Here is a 17,973-nt window from a genome sequence, read left to right as displayed (position 1 = left end):
TTGCAAAACTGCTAAATGCTTCTTTATGTTTCTAGATGGTTCAGAGACATTTCCCTAATGTTCTGAATGTATAATACAGTCTGTATAAGGCATGAAAAACCTATGTGCAGTATCTCTGCACATCAAACTGAGTTTTTATAATGTATTTTGTTTTTAACTGTTCTTTTGTTTCTTGTTGTCTTGGCCAGCCTTTGCTTGCTCCCCCAGTTTATTTGTCCTGAAACAAATCAGTTTAATTAAGCATCACAGGGAATTACTTTCCTTAGACCGTGATTGTCCAAATCCACTTGATCCTTGATGATTCCATAGAGAAATATTTTAATTGGGGAGTCGATTAACATACTTCTTTTTTCTATTCAGCAGAACTAAGCTGTGCTGTTAACAAGAAAACTTCAAATTCTGGAAATTCTAAAAGCATGTAAGCGGACCAGAAACGTGCATGCAGTATTTGGTTGTTTGTGCACTGGGCTAATGATTATTTCTTGTGCTTCAGCTTAGCTACAGTATCCTGGTGTCTGACCAGGCAGCTGTGATGCTGTCTGAACCAAGTGAAATTTCTTATACTGTTTATTTGAATGTCTTTCTTATACAAAGTGTTTCATTTATTCTTCAGCAGGTTTTTTCCTCCTGAATTGCTAAAAGACAACAGAAACAATTTGGTATAAGCTGTGAGATTGTTTTTCTTGCTTGTCCTCTTCCATATATATTGTTTTCAAGTTTTTCTGACATTTTTTGCAGATTAGGCTGGAGACATTATTTGTTTGCTTATTTCTTTCAAGGTTCTAGATTTCACAATGTTCCTTTGTTTTGGAGTTTGCGTAGTTCTTTGCTTAGTATGACAAACAGTCAATCAGTGTAGAGACGTGAATTCTGCAGAGTAGACCTGCTTGTCATTTAAAACTTTTTTTGGGTTGGATCCTTGGCAAGAAGCTTCAGACATCTACTATACACAAGCAGTGGCTGAAATAATAAATTCAATAAAAATGTTGCAAGAATGTACTTGAAATGTGGGCAGTTTTCAGTGGTTATGGACTAATTTTATACCATTAAATAAACTAATTGAATAAGCCTTTGTAGTTTGTTCTTATTTGACACAGAGAGTATTTAAGGTCATTTATAAGCTTTTAAAAATCTGAGTTTGAGTTTGTTTGGTATATAGCACTATTTAATTAATGGTCTTACTTATAAAATAATTATTTTTACTAATGGTATTATTTAGAAAAAAGAAAAGTTTTAAAATGTAAACTTTTTAGTTTGGACCTACTCATTTTGTCTGGAAGCTAGTTAATATTTCATCTTGGCACCTTTGAACAAAAATTCAAAACTCTTGTTTCAGTTATGAATAGTGAAGATAATATTTCACAGTTGCCTACTCTAATTAGTTGCTATTATTATTCAGTTCTGGGGTAAGAATTATACCATCCACACTTGAGTTGCCTTCTTTTGATACGTCATAGGCTACGCAGCCTCGTACAGGAGGTAAGGTGTTGATTGGAGGAGAGGGTTCCTAACCAGCAGTACTACTGGAAGGCTGCGTTTCCCAGAGAAGTCACAGAGACTACTGATTGTTTTGTTCTGTAATTGAGATACAGATTATTTTGTTCTGTAATTGAAAAAAATATTTTAAGGACCAAATTCTAACAAAAAATCTTCTTGTAGACATTGCTGTGCGTGCCTTAGATTATGAATTGCTATGCCCCAAGTAAAAATTAATACCACTGTGCACTGTGTCACTGAACCAATGGATCAAGATATGTTTGATAACTTTAAATAGATGAACAGTATGTGGGGAAAAAAATCTGCTCTGAACTGGTTAATGACTCTGTTGGTTTCAACAAGACCAAAATTTGAAAGGAATTACTTAGTTTCTGTTTTTTTGGGTGTTAAGTATATTAAATATATATGCGTCTGAATATTGGGGACATATCTCAAGCTAATTACATTATTATCAATTACCCATAGACATTTAAGTTGCATTATTTGGGAACTTAACTTGGATATAATATATATAACCCTTTGCACTATATTTGGTAAGCGACAAGTGAAATACAAGTCACGCGGGCGGTCTACAACCCTCCATCTTTACATTTTTCTTATGTGAAAAATTCCCCTTGGTTGTTATTTTTCTATACATCACAATTTTCTGTTCCCTGACCCCAATATATATTGAGCTATGTCTGTAGTTAACATCGCCTGGTGAACAGGTGAAGTGCAGAGCTTTCTTTAGAGTTCTCTTCCATAGGTACATTTATAGGGTCAGGATTTTACCAGACTTCTGCCCGTTTTGAGCATCAGCTATTGCTGGTAATGCACATTATGGACTTGATTCTGTATTTAGGTAAAACATAGGGACGGAATTTTAAACAAATCTGAGACTAAATCTTCTGGTTATGTTATACAAATTTCCTTTTATGTTGCTGTGGCTTAGTTTTTCAGTCCTTGACTGAGCAACAGAGCCTCTGGGTAAACCAAATGAATTTCTTAATGCAGCTTATTTATTTAAACATGTTTTCATTACAGAATGGTTGTATTTATTCTTAAGTGTGGGCTTCCCTTCTGAGCTCTAGTTAGAAGACTCATTGTTTACCAAGTACTGTAAAGAGCTCTATAGCAGTACTCAAGAAGACAACCCGGGTAAACCACGGAGTCATCTGTTTATATACAGAATGAAGTCTGAAGATAATGGATGTAAGCAAATGCTGAGTTTATTTACCTTATTGAAAATTGCTCTGCTTTATCAAGGAGTACAACAACACAGCATCCATCGGTTAAGGCATGCACATGAAGCTATGGGAAAATAAGAGTGTTGGCACACTGGATACGAACGCTTCATAGCTGTTACTTGTATGTAGTAGTGCTCTTGCTGTTTTGCAAAAACTAGAAGCTTATTTGAAAAATGTGTTATTCTTCAAAAATCCAGTCTTGATGTGCAGGTGCTTTCTTTGCTTATTCTATTCTGGAGGTGAATTTGGGCACATTCATGACTTCAAAACTTGAAGATGTGGAATGATGAAGATTTCCTACTGTTATTGCTGCTTTAGTTTACTGTATTTCCCGATATTATGTAATCTTTATTTCCTGATGTTATGAAATCTTAAGCATTACCTTGGATCTCACCACACAGCTTTTTCTGTGGGGGAAGTTATCTAAACATTATCATGGGAATTTCTGTACTTTGGGATAAAAACAATCTTCATTGAATCTAAACTAACATAGGAGAAATGTATTCCCCTTGAAAGGCATATGTAACATATAAGACTTGAACACATTCTGCATTCAAGTGTTTCTCCTGTTCAGTAACATTAGCAGTGCATAGTTGTTATTCCTTTTCCTTGCCTGCTATTTCAGGCTATCCAGCACCTGTCACTGTTTGTATAATTGAAATACTTTGAATGCTGGAAGGAAACAGGTGCTCTGTATTAGTTCCACTATTTGCCAAAAATGTGGGCTGTAATCAATAGAGTTGTCAGTGAATGTCAGAATAATATATCACAATGTGTCTTTTAAGATGACCAGGGCTTTAGGCTCTCACCTCACCTCTCAGAGAACATAATGGTTTTCTTCATGAGTCTCACTTTTCAGAGTTTCTCCCTGTGGATTATAAAAGTCCTGTGTATAATAAGTTATCTTTTGTTTCCCAGGTGTATCTAAACTATCAAACCTAGCACAAGCTGCTTTGCCAAAATCACAACATTTTTAATATATAAATGGACGGAACTGTGGTTCCTTCTTTACTCTCCTCCCATGAAAACTCATACCATTCCTTATTTTTCTAATGGTTGAGACCTAGACACTGACATTAGGCACAGCAAGAGGATAAATGTAATTGTAATTATTTTGACTTCCTTTTAGAGTGGAGGGTAAAGTTTTTTTTTTTCCTGTAAATCTAGTCATGACTGACATTTTGCCATCTTTTTAATAAAAGCTTACAGTAAATGACAGTAGCAAAAGCGAATTATGCACCTCTTGGTTATTTCTTACATTTTCAAAACACACAAAAAAAACCATTTCAATTATGTGCATATGAAGCCCTTCAGCTTTTGTTCATATCTTCAAAGTTTTTGTAAAGTGAAATGTTATACAGTATATTGTAACTTGGGAATTTATGTACTATTATCTGAGGAGGTACAGGCTTAAAGATTAAAATGTACAAGAGCTGGTCCTAATGACCATTACACATTGTGGCGTTATAGTGCATGGTGTAATGCCATGCAATGAATGAAGTAGTTTACTTAAACAATGTTACTGTCATGAAGTTGCTTTTCGTTGGTCTGTCTCGTAGAGTGAAAGCCTTCCTCCTCTAGGAAACTCTAATCAGTTTGAGTGTGAGAAATGTAGAGAAAATTGAACATATTTGTCATGGAGCATGGAGTTTGGTTCAGATCCTTTTCATATGTCTTTTTTTGTTAAGTGTTAATCAGGTTGCAAGCATCTATTCATGCAGTGTATCGTTAAAATGTAGTTACAGGTTCTGATTTTTGTTTTTCTTCCAAGTTTACAATTTACTTCAAGAGCTGAATTCGTTGTTCAAAACATTGGGTATTCTGTTACAGCAGAGAAGCATTTTCTCATGAAAACATGGGTATCATGGGACACAAAATGATCTTTATGTTGCATGCATATTATGATTAACTTTCTGCAAATGTTAAATGCATCAGAAGTGATCTAAAGCAGTGCTCTTTTTTTAATAGCTTACAGGTCTTAGGGTTTAAACACTTTGTTAATTTTGAAGTCTGGAGTAAAAAAAAAACATTCTTTGTCTCAGTTTTCTCTTGGTGCTCCAAACCAGCTGAACTGAAACTAAAGAACACACCTCCTTCAGCCATCTTCAGTCTTCTGCTTTCTGCTTCATTGTCATTTTTTCTCCAAAATCCGCGTATGATGCAAAGCATAATGAACTCTCTGTCTGTCTTATACTGATGATCAAGGGGCGCACCACTGATCTCAGGTGCGATGAACAAAGCAGCAACAAATATATGTTCAACTTAAACACTTTTACGATTCTGTTGCTTGAATTAAGTAGGTAAAGTGGATAAAGTGTTGCAGATACAGTATATCTGCTAAAGAGGCACCCAATAATTGAATGATTGAATGATTTATTTTAAATTTATTTACTTGACTGCTTTTGAATTTCAGTAATAAAACATATTTTCCTGTGCAGTTGAGATACAATAATGTTTTATAGGTATAAACAAAAATTAGGAGTAGGAAATTTGGGAGAAAACATTAAATATCGTACACTTAGTATAATTCCTCATGTAGGTAAAGGAAAAGGCAGTAGAACTTTTGTGGGAATGTTACTTTGTTTTTTCAGCCTATTAGACATGATGTCACTCGAGGTCTATGAAATTAAATGGATTTCTCCCCTCTTGCTTTTGCATTAACCACGTAAACATTTAAATTAAACATTTCTTCCTTTAAATGTTTTCAAATTCTAAAAGTAGTAATTAACTTACAAGGCTCAAAGTGTTTCAAGAAATCACTTTTGTGTTATAATATTTCTTTTCAAGTTGCTATTTCCCAGTTACTTCTTTAAAAATGTTTGGCACTATAGGTATTGTGTGAAACAACAGTGAAGTTGTTAACTGCTGCCGATTTGACTCCTATATAACAATTTTTTCAATTATGTTGTCTCCAGCCGTCTTAATACATCCCTGTGCATTTTTGTCAAAGGTGGTGAGCCTTTGGTCATATTCAATGCAGTTGCTTTCTTAAAAACACAATTATATATTTATTAAGGCTGTCAGTGAACATTCACTCATTTCACAGTACCACAAACCCAATATAAATATGCTAAATGATTATGGGTGGCATTTGGCTCAAATAACTATTCATAAGCTGTCAAAAAATCAAAATTGCTAGGGTACAAATACGGTTTTATTTTCTACAGGTGCCTGTTCTGGTCTTGGGAAATTCCATTAAGTAAACACTTGGAAAGTTATGTCTGTTTTACCTCATTTGGCCGCCACCACAACTCTTAAGTGAATTTGCCCAGTAGTTGTGAATGATTATGGAGCTAATTTCGACGCAGCTGTATGAAATGGAAAGGTTTGGTTCATCTGTAAACAAGTGTACAACGAGTCATACAAAAGACCTTTGACATTTGTATATGTGATTAGATCTATGGAATAATTTAATGTCACTAATGTATTAAAAGGTTTCTTATGTATGTTATGTCCTAGTGTGCAGAGTAATGATATCCAGCATTTCAAATGGGCAGTGCTGCTTATATCGTATTGTCAAAAGACAGTTGGTTGTTGATGTTGGTTCAGAACAAGTGAATTAATTTAATAACGCAATACATTCGATTGAGACCTTGTAATAGGTTTATGTCCAAACATTTTTAAAGGGTAACATCACTGTCCATCATGAAAATATGAAGAGAAACATTTAAAAGGAAATTTGCTCATAACTGTAATGTCTCTAACATTTGAGTCTTGCATTACAGCAAGAGTTTAAGAAGCTCTTTTAGCACTCTTTTTCCTCTTGGCTTCACTTTCTACCAACTTATTAAATATGTAGCTAAATGCTAAAAATGATATAACTTTTAATTTGTTAAATTGTTTTTTTTTGCTGTATGTCGCCATATTAAATGGGTTTCTGAAGGTCCCAGAACCTTTTAGATGCCGGTTTTATATGAAGACTACTGTCATAAGAAAATGATTGTTTCCAGCACTCTGGTATTAGTGTAGAGTAGCAGCTTACGTAAACTATCTGAATTTGATGCTTTCTGTTGCAGATTAAATTAGAAAGGAGGTGGTATTCACTTGCTTTTTGAAAAAATATCCAATTGCTATTATGTCATTACATCAGTATTTTGTTTTCTTGAGCATATGCCACCTGCTTTTGCTCATGACATCGTGGCCCTACGCTGTCACCATGAAGTCATATCCTTCACCAAGGAGAATCTCAGTGTAAACCTGGCAACGTTTTCCAGGACCCATTAGCCTATCTATAAGCAGTGCTTGAGTGTGTAATTGAGGAGATCATTTCAGTACATCTCCATGTAATGGATTCACAGGCGTTTTTTTCATGAAACCCTTTTGTAAATAAAGCCACTGGTTTTATGTAGCCTTCATGAGAAAGGATATAGAACACATGCTCATGCACGCTGCGAAGCAAATGCTCCATACTTTTTTCATTTTATACGTTTGAAATAGTGTTCCTTCATCATTTGGACAAAAAGCTGAGGTGTTTAAATTGTTAATGCATTCACGCGCTATTGTGCCTCGATAGGTCAAAATGTAGAATATGTAGACACATGCTGCCTCATTGTATACTCGTATGGAAATCCTAAAAAAACTCCTAAAAACTAAAAAAAGACAGGCATGTCATTAATTCAAAGTGTTTTTTTAATTCTGTTGGGTCTACATCTTGTAAGCATTTTTTCAGGAAGATTTTAATGAATGTAAAAAAGTTTATGAGAAACAATAAAACAAAGGAGTTTGTAATTGTTTCTCTTGCCTGCCAGATACTGCAGGAGGTAGCCAGTTTCTAGGTAGTTCCATGGACTGTCTCTGTAATTGTGCTGCAGGGTTCTGTGCTGTGGTTTTTTATTTCGTAACTCTTCTGTTGCCTTCTAAAATAAGTGTAGCTATAAGCCATTCCTATCCTCTGCCATCTGTGTTGGACAAATGACACTTGACTGGGATTTGGGATGCATGTCTTCTCATTGACATTGTCTACAATCCCACAAAACTGCAGAAGTCATACTAAATGATACATTAGAACTACATAAGGAACTAGGGAGGAAGGGAAGTAGCCTCCTTAGGCAACAAATCACTTCCTGGAGTTCAAGTAGGGTTCACTAATATTAATAGGTGAATAGTTCTACAAGCAAAGTCTGGAATACTGTGTTCAAAACACATGTATCTGTACATTTTACATCACTTTAACCACGATTTTAGGCAGTGAAAAAGTAAAGAAAAGAATTAAGTGACATATCTAATAATTTAGTTCTATTTAAAATACTCAAGAAACATTTTGATGCGACATGAAACGTTTTGTGAAAGCATCTCTGAATTTGGATATAGAAGATTGTAGTATGTTGCAATGTCAAGTATATGCCGTACAACACTAAATTGTCATGGCAGCATTTTATAGTGTAGTGTTTTAAATTTTAAATGCAGCTTAGTCTTTTTTTGAGGTTTCATTTGTATTAAATTGTTGTGCTCTTAAACACTGCTATTGATTTTATTTGCTAACAATGGAAAACCTTAAAGAACTATTCCCATTAAGCTCATAAATCTTAAACTGTGTAGATTTGTATTTTCTTTAACTCGTCAGGTATAGTCCTGCAAAGATTAAAAAGTTAACCCTCTTTCTGTTGCTCTGAGATAAGCAGGATAAATATTTTTTTTTTTTATTTCTAGCATGAAACAGATTAAGCTATTATTTGTATTTAAGGGGAAACTTGCACAGGATGAAGGTAGGCAGTGTTTTGTTAAACCCGGATATGTAAAAACAGTCAACTTTTTAAAACTTAATCTATTTATATGCTGGAAATGAGACTTGCTTCAGAGTGGGTGCCAAGTTTCTACCGGAGGAAACTGAAGAAAGGAGTGCCTGCTTCAACAGAGTTGAAAAAGTCTTTTTTTTCCCCAGGAATTAAAAAAAAAACTGCTAGTTGAAGAGACCTTTGTGTTCTCATTATCTTGTTTTCATGCTTATTTTGACTTCCAGAAGGGAACGTTAATCACGGTTCACTTCATTTTAATTAAATGAGTATTGCATTTGGAAGTGACCAGATAAGTAAGACTAACAATAGAATCCCATCCCACCATATTTCACTAATTTGGGTATTTAAGGTCACTAAAGGAGAAGAACAACTGACTACAATAGATGATTTGTTCTAACAAATGTGATAAAGATCATTTATCACCTGTCATATACATGTGTTTGACAGGAGACATCTGATTCAGCCAAAATTTTTCATTCTGCAATGAAGCACTTATTCCACATTTAGCCAAAGGTGTTTATCCATTTTAACATGTTGAAACGTGAGTCTCTGAAGACTCATGATGGAATAATTCAACCCAAACAAACATTTGCCTTATTCTTTAGAAACAAATACTGCATTTCTGTCCTTCTTGATATAAGCATTTATTCTTTGTATTGTAATTTGTAGAGATTGGTTCACTTTCTTCAGTTTGAGAAGGATCTAGAGTTCATTCTGATTAACAACCATCAGTTATTTTAAACTTTTCTACCTTAACTTTGAAGTTCTTATTCCTGTTTAGCCCAATTTGCGAGACATTGACATGCATATGTTATGCTGACATGCTTTTTGTTTTGCACTGCAAAATGGAAGTGTCAGAGCAGTGGTGGGATCTCTGATTTGTTCTTCCACAGGTACCTTGCTCCAGGTGGTTCCCCACGGAAAAACTGGGTATGATTCCTCACAGCCAACGTCTGCAGAATAACACTAGTGGTTTTCATCCAGGATTGGTCTGAGCTTTGGGGTTTCAGGCCGCTGTCTGGGATTGGCAAATCCTGGGTCTCAATCTGACGGGCAGCATTGTGGATTCTCTTGAAGTAAGTTATTTTTTACAATTCCAAGAAAGCTCACGAATGTGGGCATTTTAACATGTGTGCACAGTGGTTACAAAATGTTTTAAATATCCTGCTCTGCATGTGAGGATTTCTATGTTGCAGATTGGATTCATATTTAGAATTAACTTGAACCTTTATCACAGTCTTATGTTATTGTTTAACAGTAGCTTGACAATGGTCAGGCTGCAGTTTTGTCATTTTAATTTTTTGTTGATGAGCTGCAGTTCTGTTTATGTTTTTATCTGTTTGCAGTTCATAAACCATGTTAGGGAGGAATTCATATTTCCAGGGCTGAATAAACTTCTTAGGGCAAAATCTGCTGACCATGTTTATGTTAAAATATTGTTCTAATAATGGTGTTCTATTTAGTTGATGTTACTTTAGTTTTCAGATTACGGAGGTTCACTTCTTTAGGATAATAGGCATTGAATGTTTGTGTTCTATCTTTATTATATCTTATTTCAACAATGCACTGCTATACAATTTGAAATTGGTGTGAAATTAGAATTTCAGTGTGGACTCTGAAAGTTTAAAAATCCATAAAAAATGTAGTGTTTGAGGTGTATAGAACTTAGTGTTGTTGTAAAGAGGACAAGATCGTCTGTGTTATTGTAGCCCTTAATGACTAGAATTGAGGATATGTGTGCTAAAAGCGTACAGGTTGGCTCATGGGAAAGAGAAGCATTATTCGGGTAGTATTAAGTAAAGTCACACTAAGAAGTAAACAGATGTATGTCAATGAGTGGCATTTCAAGCTACTGCCTGCACAATTATGAAAGGAAGGGTATTTTTCTTGTTAGACTTTCTGATCCTGATAAAGAAGAGAACTTTGCCTTTTAGTGTTAAATGGGCTTTTGGGTCTTTAGGTTTTGCACAGCATCTGCCTGGCCCCCAGTAAGAGTATTAATTATGGAATTCACTATAAATCTGGCTCACCTTCAATCTGCGTAAAGAATGTGGCCCATTTCCAGGTTGTAATTGTGCAATGCAGAGCTCTGCTCTTTTTGGCTACAGGAATACTCAGCATTTTGCTAACATGTGCCTTATCACTGGTTAATCGTCTCTAGTAAAGAAATAACAGAAACACCTGATCTAGATGAGATCTGCCAAAGGCATACCTGAAAATATGTCTAGTGGTTTTTTACTTTAGGTGGTCTTGCCTGAACAGGCAGTTGTACTGTATTCCAGTGGTCCTGTAATTGTTTCCACTGCTAAAAAATGCACAGTGTTTGAGTGAACAGTTGGAGCATTTGAGGTTTCTGTGATGGCAGGATACAAAATAGTTATTCAAACATTACCTCCCTCTTTAATGACAGTTTCTAGCACTGTTCACTAGAAGCCATTCTATACAAAGTGTGGTAACTGAATGTTCTCTGCTGCCAGAAAAAGTGTCATAGAACATTGCTTCCAATGTCTAATTTTATAGATTGTTTTGAAAATGGTTCTCATTTAGTTTGATCATCAGTTTTCATTGTGGAATTAAGCTTTACATGATCCTTATGATTATTGTTGCTCCTCAAAGAACACAATTTCCAGAAAATATCCAAATATATTGAATATCCAAATATCCAAAACTTGAACTTGAGTTAAAAAAAGCAAAATCTCCTGCCAGACCCACATTAAATCCATCCCTACCATATCCCAAAGCTCAACCCAACTCTTACCTCAGAATTTCTGATGTGAACTCCAGAAATTTTTGTCATCTTTGCTTTTTTTAACAGTGAACATAGTGTTTATTCATTCATTTATCCCCCTCTGGGTGTCAAACAAATGAAATGATTATCATAATCTACATCAAATTCCACTGCTGCAGCAGAAGTGTACCTTAAATGCACTGTATGATTTTAGTGCCGTACAACTCTTCTTGTATGCCAGAACAGCTGTATAGAAGCAGTTATAATAGAAAAAAATAGAAAGTATGTTTGTGCTGAATTTAACCTGAGATCAGAATTAGTAATAAAATATCATCAAAGCTGTTTTTTTAAAACTTACATTATTCACTGTTGTGAATATAAAGGGAAGGACAGAATGGATTATAAATTGTTTCATAGTCTCTTTGGAATAATTCTGATTTTTCCTGTTTTTAGTACATTCCAGAAAGAGCAAGGACCTTCCTTGGCAATAGAAGATATATACTTACTATATACACATCTCTTCATGAGCAGCTTCTGGAATATTCCTTTTTTATACCTCTTGACATTTCCATTAATTTCAAACAGGACAACTTCCAAAGCTTTTTACTCCAGTACAAGATGCACTTCACATTTTCTGTGTTTGTCAACTGTTTTTCAGAACTAAAATTTAAAATACTTAATGTATTTGCTAATGTTGTGTTTTGAAGGGCATGCAGTGCTAACTTTGTAATTACTTGAGTTGAGTTTTAGGCAATCCTGCTCTGGTTGAATCCATGATTTACCTTGAAATTGCTCCTCTTCAGGAGGATATCAGCTAGTATATGCCGTGTACTGATGTCAGATTGTGTTATACAGCCTCTCAGTACTAACCACTGCTCTGCCTTTTGACTCTGCTTTGCCTTTTCATTTCTTTGAAGTCTTCTTTTTTTTCTCATGCTAGACATGTTTTTATTCTTCTTGCCTGTGAAGTTGTATAGCCAAAGCTCTTGCGTCAATGTACTTACTATGCTTTGCTCTCGAGACTTACCTGGCTGTGTTGCATGTGTTCCTTTGCCAAACAGTTGTTCCTTATTTATAGTTCAGCTCCACCCGAAGAAGGCTCCACAGCTGAAACGTTGAATTTTCTTTTTTCTCTTTTCAGCATGGAATAAACCTATTAATTGTTCCTTATTTATGTCTGAGCTGTCCTTTGGTATACATTTCTTCCATCTTCCTTGTAAGTCCTGCTGAATTTCTGTCAATGTTTCCTTGGACATTTTACAGAATTTTTTATTTTTTTAGACTTTTGGCAAAGAATCATGTCCAGGTTGTTTTAAACTTCTTCTATTTTAGAATTAAAAAATGTGACTGCTTAGCCATATGCTCTTGGCTGTGTTAATCTTTCGTCTTCACTTTACTGTCCCCAGCAGCCAAACTAGGAAATCAAAATCAGATGCGGAATTTATTTACATTGCTTTTAAAACATTTTGGTGACAAAAACATTGATTTGATCAGTAACTGTTTGGATGTGGAGGGAAAAAAAATTCAGGAAAGGTGTGACAATGGAGTCAAAGAGACCATACAAAGTACAGGAAAATGTAGTGGGTTCGCAATCCCATGTCATTGGCACACGATTCATTCACCTGCAGACAAGGCATATGGATAAAGGAGAAGGGACAATATTAGCAACAGGCGTCATCAGAACTGATGTGCCTACATACCATTTTCACTTGAACATAATCCTTGGCCATTTTAAATAATGTAACTTCTCCAGTTGTGGAGAACTGTTTTTGTTTAACTGTGGCTTACCTGTCAGGAGTATGTGCAAATCTATTGTGTTGTTGATGTAACAATCCTCCTCTTGCTTGAGGTTTAAATAAATTCGTAACTGGCTGGACCTGAATGAGTGGGAGAAGTGATGTTTTTAAATGCATCTCTGTGTCCTGTGCTAACTGTTGCAAAAGAAGTTAAGAATTTGTAGTTGAGAAATAGCTTGTATTTGCTGAATGTTCGGGAGTAAGACCGGTGGAAAAGAATCTCAACTCTGAAGAAACTGTTCACTAAACAGCTCCTAAATCATTTTCACTGTATTTTGAGATCCTCCTGCCTGATCTTAACCAATAAAAAGGATTTTATTTTATTTTTTACTATTATTATTCATACTTATGCTAGTTATTGAAACAAGATGAAGTGCACCCTTTCTGCAGCTGCAGTCCATCAGTAAAAAGAAAATAACAAACACCAGGGTACTTTTTTTAGAAAACAAAACTACAAATAGATTATATACAAGTAAATATGCCAGTATTGTTAACAATATTCTTGTTTAACATCATGGTTGCTTTCAAAACCTTATAACAAGTGTATACTTTCTGTAAAAGTAGCCAGGTTTTAATCCTTCAGGAAAGTATATTCCTAAATGTTTATGGATCCTTCACAGGAAGGGTTAGTGTCCTCTGAATTCTGAAGAATCATTCCCAAAGCTGCAGAATGATTGTGTCTCATGACAGAAAGAACCAAGATGATTTGTCCTACATTTAAAAGTTTTCTTATTTTAGCAGATTTCTGCAGTCATTTTGAATACTGCTTAAGCCTTCATAGTAATATTGCTTACAGAGATTTTGGCATCTTCATTCTTTGTTCCCTTTAGTTGTGGTGACTTTTTGCCTTTTAAACTTGAAATGTCTACAGTAAAATGTATTCTATGTAAACCCATTTTTATTACTATTATTATTCATGCCTTTGATATAGGAGTTTTTTGTAAGTTAGTGAGTTTCCATAAATTCTGATGAAATTAGCCGGTAGTGATGACATTTTCATAAAAGTCGCTAATTATGTCCGGGTTCATTGTAGTTTTCCGTTGCTTCAATTTTGTTAAGAAGTGCACTTAGCAGTCCTACAGTGCGGGAGTTAACTGAAAGCATTCATTAAGTGTATCACGTTTACTCAAATAGAATCTATTTGTAGTTTTTTTTTTTTCGGAAGAATGTATCCTGGTGTTTAGTATTTTTTTTTCTCTTTACTGATGGATAGCAGCTGCTGAAAAGGTGCACTCCAGCTTGTTTTGTGAGAACATTTGCAACTAACTTGGTAAGCTGCCCCCTCCCCCACACCCCAAAAGTGTGTGTATGCTTTTGTAATTACATTGATCTTGAAAGCTTTACGATCTGCTGATGCGGTCTATTGCATTTCAACGTGGTTTTGATTAAAGAGCCCTGTTTTCGTATCCTAAATTCACAACTAACTGTGTGCTTCTCCGGTTTCCAGTAATTGGGATTTTTCACATAGCTGTTGACCAGAGAAGTGCAGCAGTGTGTTTTAAGGCTTCACAACATTGCCAAATGGTTCTTCTCCTTGATTAAGTGGGTGAGATTGTCAAGTCGCAGGTGTGGACTAAAAAAGAAACAGATGTTAGACCCCCTTTTATGACAAATAAAGAAAGGTTAAAGGATTTTGTTGTGAAGCACAGATGTGTACTTGAATTTATCTACTAATAATTACTTTTACTTGAAAAGCTGCAACACTTGGTTTTGGCCCAAAATTTGATCTGTCAATTAAGTTGTCTTAGTTCTAAACTCTCTGGAGCTCTGAAGATGACCCAAATCAAACAGTTCACTGTATTCATGAAATTTTACTAACAGAAGCAGTCTGCTAAAGAAAACATCAGGCTCTTTGCTTACAAAGTAATACAGCTTAACCTTATAGAGAGAGTAATCTAGCTTTGTTTGAGAGGCTTTATGAGGCTTTTCTCTCTTGATCATCTACAAAATCAAACAAAATCAGGTCAGGAAACAGCAACTGGCAGACAAAAAGAGCATTTTAATTTCCAAGGAAGGTAAGGTACAGGTACAATTTCTCTTACAGTACGAAATGAATTATTTGTTTTTTACAAAATCCATAATGCCCTAAGAAAATGTTTTAAAGCTGTCATAAGATACTATTTTTGTGTTTTGAAATTAGCAGTATATCTGTATTTATTAATCAGTTCCTTGATCCATCTGAAAGTTTTTCCAACTTCTGCAATCAATCCATGTAGCCTGACCCTTAGTTCTTCTTCAGTTCAGAAAATGAAAGGCTGCTTCAAATTTCAATGTCCAACACCTTGCTGAACATGTTACTTTAATTATGATGCCCAATACCCAAACCTAATAATATCACTCGATAATCTCTATATGTGAATAACTGTAAGGCTAAAATTTAAAATAAGAATTTACTGTGTACTCTTATTAGTGAAGTCATTCACATGTTCAACATGCAAAAATATTGAGTGTGAGAGGCGATATATTTCCATCCTCCTCCAAAAGACATGCTTAGTCCCTCAGTGTGAACAGTGCTTCTAGGATGGACTGTAGTTTGCTATGACCCTCACAAGTGGAAGACTGATATAGCCGAATAATTTCAGTGTTACTATGGACCTTAGATCTGGCAAAAAAAACTGGGGAATACACCTCTCGGGAGCTGTGCAGTCTCTCGGAGAGCTGTGCACAGTTGTCCAAGCAATACTGGGGTTAGGCTGGGAATCCTTGGCTCACCACATGCATGCCATTTGAGTCTGTGGGCTTATCCATTAGAGATGTGTCTTTCCTGTATCTGTTATAGCATTATAGGCACAAAGGACAGAAAGAAGCAGGTGGCTTGACATTTCACTTTTCAGAGGGTGAATGTTGCCTTTGTCTCTCCTTATCTGATGAGGGGGTCTATTGGAGGTAGTTGTTCTGAGCAGTATTTGTTCTAGTTTCATATCGAGGTACAATATTGGAGTAAGAATTAGCACAGTTATCATTGGAATAAATTGATGGGGCACCATTTCCATGCCTTTTAATGGCTACAAAAAACAAGAACACTGTGCTATTCTGTGTGTGTTTTTATGTCTAGACATCAGAATCAGCTAAGGAAGTGTGAAGGTTGCCAAAAAATGAAATATTGCCTTGGTGGAGCTTAATGTAATGGCCCGTGTTGTCCTTATCAATCTCTTAAATTTTAAGATTTAATCTTCTGTATAATATCAACTAAATTTGAAGAAGTTATCATTTTTTTGTGGGAGTGGGGAAAAGTGTGGATATTCTTGTTAAACATTATGGTTGCTTTCAAAACCTTATTATAAGTGTGTACTTTCTATTAATTAAGCCAGTTTATAGTCCTTCGTGAAAGTACATTCTTGTTTATGGATCCTTCCTAGGAAGGGTTAATGTTCTGAATTCTGAGGGTCATTTCCCAAAGGTGCAGAATGATTGTGCCTCATGACAGAAAGAACTCAGATAGTTTGTAATACATCTGAAAATTTTCTTCTGTTCGCAGATTTTTTGTCTGATCAATCATTTTATATACTGCTTTGCCTTCACAGTAATATTGCTTACAGTGTTTTTGGTATCTTTATTCTTTGTCTTGTTGTGATAACTTTAGCTTTTAAAATGCTAAAGTAAGTAAGTGTAAGTGTCTGCAGTAAGGTGTATTCTGTGTGAACCCAGGAGATGGGGCAGTTTCACACCAGTCCTCTCCTGCCATCCTTGAATGTCATATTTTATTATATGCAATGTCAGTATAATTTTTCTATGTTATGTACACATTTACGTAATATTTTGAACATAACAGGACTAAAGATTGTCCAGTACTGTGTGAAACTGAGCCTTGCATTAGATGCATGGTCTTGAAAAGATTTACTCAGTCCCCATTGTTTCTGAAGAAACAGCTTAGAACTTTTCCTTTGAGTCCATTTCAGTTGATGTAGAATATATATATATATCACTTCCTTTAATGAAATAGCTTTTGTACACTGTTTAAATTAATTAGAAAAAGTAGCCTAAAATCAGGAGTGTATCCTCACAGTAAGTAACATATGTAGGGGTACTTCTACATTTACATTCTATGTATATTCAGGTACTGTAGCAAGGCAGTTTGAACCTAATGGGAAACATACAGTCACCTATATTCAATTCTAGTTTTTAATGTCATTTTTCACCGTCTGAAATTTTTAGGCGATTGAGAGCTGCTTAATTAGTGCAATGTTCTTGTCTTTCATTGAAGAATTGGCCCTTTCTGTGGCCCTTGTGAAAGCTTTCTGCTTCTGCTTTTATATGAAGTAGGATTTTATCATTTCTATCTCACTGAACTTAAGCTCAAAAGAGATTGCTTCTGTCTTTCTGTATGGATATCTCAGTGTACTCTTGGACTCTGTTTTAGACCATGCAGCAGGTTTCTTTGCCTGTCTTGTTTCTAAAAGCTAAATTAATACAGCTCAGTATCTGCATTGGTGCTAACTAAGTACTGGTAAAAACTGGTTCTCAAGCTTTTTAAAATGTTTTTCTTGTCATACAGTAATGTTGAAGTTTCATTTTAGATTTTAGGTCTGTTATTATAAAGAATGAGCTGTAAGACTGATAACAGAGACATGTTTGTGTGGTGGATAGGAAACTTAAATGATAAATTTGTGTATGAGATAGTATCTGACTTTAATATAGGACTTGCATAAAATACAAGATAGCTTACAAACATGGGACATAATGCATATTGCTATGATCTTTAAAGCATACAGTGTACTATAGTTTTTTCATGCACTAGGCTGTTTGACATATTTAATTGAGCAAAATTTTCACTCAAAAGTGTATTTTAAGTCTATTCTAGCAAAGCGAGATAATTCAATGGTAAGATCAGTAATAGCAGTTAGTAGGCACTGCAAAGTAACCCCATCTGCAGTTAGAATCTTGAAATACTCTCAAGTCACCAGGTCCAGGGTACTGAGGTCCTTTATTGGTAACCTCTTACTGAGATAGTCTCACTGGCTGTGAATGAACTTTGTTGGACCAAAGGACCA

General features: G+C 35.2%; 1 protein-coding gene across 4 annotated transcripts in view; it reads left to right on the top strand.

Moving 5' to 3' along the window:
• The window catches only part of disp1 (dispatched homolog 1 (Drosophila)), a 123,011-nt gene that overhangs the window by 14,647 nt on the left and 90,391 nt on the right, over nucleotides 1-17,973 (top strand). For all 4 annotated transcript variants that reach the window (XM_088625544.1, XM_088625541.1, XM_088625543.1 and 1 more), the window contains exon 2: nucleotides 9,352-9,534. The gene's annotated coding sequence lies outside the window, so the exon portion shown is untranslated. The remainder of the gene's footprint in view (nucleotides 1-9,351; nucleotides 9,535-17,973) is intronic.

The sequence above is a fragment of the Lepisosteus platostomus genome, chromosome 3, assembly GCF_059453375.1.
Source record: "Lepisosteus platostomus isolate fLepPlt1 chromosome 3, fLepPlt1.hap1, whole genome shotgun sequence".
Lineage (NCBI taxonomy): Eukaryota > Metazoa > Chordata > Actinopteri > Semionotiformes > Lepisosteidae > Lepisosteus > Lepisosteus platostomus.
The sequence above is the reverse complement of the archived record's forward strand: the minus strand, read 5'-3'. Positions and strand labels throughout refer to the sequence as shown.